Source organism: Cynara cardunculus (assembly GCF_001531365.2).
Source record: "Cynara cardunculus var. scolymus isolate 2C chromosome LG 12, CcrdV1, whole genome shotgun sequence".
Taxonomy (NCBI): Eukaryota; Viridiplantae; Streptophyta; class Magnoliopsida; order Asterales; family Asteraceae; genus Cynara; species Cynara cardunculus.
The window spans coordinates 17,453,243-17,455,387 of NC_037539.1; positions in this window are offsets into that span (position 1 = coordinate 17,453,243).

Here is a 2,145-nt window from a genome sequence, read left to right on the forward strand (position 1 = left end):
TAAGAAAGAAATTTATTTTTCCAATTCATCAAACGAGATTTAAGTTTAAGCACAAGAGGGTTAAAATCACGCACCTTTAAACGAACTGGAGAGAGAGGCACCCCCAGGTAGTGAATAGGAAAGACCCAGGGACGAAAAGGAAGACAGTTACTAATAATATTCTGGACATCCAACCCCACATTCCCAAAGAATACTTCACTAACTAGACGTTAATGTGACTAATTGAGGTAGAATGGTCCTTACGGGTCCATAATGGGTCCATTTGGTCCTAGTAGGTAGAATGTGCGAATTTCCTTTAATCGAGTCATTTTGTGTAAAAATGAGATTAAATGGATCATAATCAATCTCATCAGACCCTAAATGGGTTAATAGGCTCATTTCCTTATAAGAAGTGTAATTGGTTCAAAATGATACTAAGTGGTTCCTAAGGGGTGCATTTGGTGTTAGTGGGTTATATAATGGGACAATTAATATTGATCAAGTCATTTGGGTTAAAATGAGAATACGCGGATCGTAATTAATCTCGTTAGACCTTTAATAGGCATATTTCTCCAGAAGGAGCCCATTTGGGTCAAAATGAGACTAAATGGCTCATATTCAGTCTAATCAGACATTAAAGGGTAAAACAGTCTGTAACACCCCCAAACACCACATTTGCATTGAACACATATTTCATTACATAGAAACATAGATTACACCATAAGGTCCCACTAGTACAAGGATTACTATATGTACAGAATCTACATATAAAAATTTGCAAAACAAATCCTGTACTATTACATGTGATATAACATGTATCTTCAAAAGCAGACCACAAGTTTAGGAAATTAATCACATTTTCCCTTTCCCTTTAATATCCCCGGACCCCGCTATTCCTGCATTGCATAATTTAAAACAGAAAATGAGGGTTAGACCGGATGGGTCTAGTGAGTAAATCTCTTCTTTGCAAATGCAGGGTGACGAACAACAAAATATGATAATATAATTTCGTTTAGAAATCTTCTGCAGTACAAATAAATGATGCAGTTCACAATATTATGCAAAATAGAGTAAACCCAGGAACCTTAGTTCCATAAAATATTTCTGATTAGAGATTCAACGTTCCCAATAGAAAACAAATATTATAATCAAAACTTCTTGAATTATCAGACCATTCCTTTATAAATAATAACAAAAATGATTTAAGTTAATACTTGCCTGATATGACAAACTATTTTCCCCTTCTTAATAACATCTAAATTATTATTTCTAAATAGGAATAATATCTTTAATTTATCAGGTCATAAAGAAATGATGACTCAAAGTTATTAAATCCAATTAGTAATAATAATAAAAGTTATAATATTATCCACATATGACAATGCCACCCTTATTCCAAGTACTCCTCTCCTTGATATGCCACCCTTATTCCTCCATCAAAACAGAGCTACTTATCAGAACAGACATAAGTCACCACGTCTGAAAGTACCCATTCCCAATTCCAAGCCAGAATAGACAAAAGTCACCACGTCTGGGGGAAACTACTACTTAAAACAAGTTTCATACCAAAACAGACTTACGTCACCACGCTTGGTAGAAACAATTTATAAAATCCACTTCCATACCAAAACAGACTTATGTCACCACGCTTGGTAGGAAGGTTTCCCAAAATATAGTTTCATACCAAAACAGACTTTCGTCACCACGCTTGGTARAAACATTTCTCAAAAATCCCGTTCCAAACCAAAACAGACTTACGTCACCACGCTTGGTAGGAACATATCTTTTTATTTGAAAAGATATAAAATAACCATTTTATAATCCATAATTGAACCCAATAATAGATATTTTAAACTATATAAAAAGATCTAAATATAAAACTCATGAAAAATTCCAAATAAGAAGTTATCCGGACAAGTTATCCAGATATGAAGTCTGGACAACACTTGTCCCTTTTTGTATGATTTACTACTCCGGACAACTCATTGCTCAAAGGCTTGTCCGATTTATCACTTAGAATAATTTCCAACAACTTTGTCTGGATACAAGTCCGGACAATACATCGCCCAACCCTTATCCGATTAAGAAATATCCGGACAAGTCATCGTCCAAGGCTTGTCTGATTTAAGAAAATATCCGGACAAGCTTTGTCCGATTTACACTAAT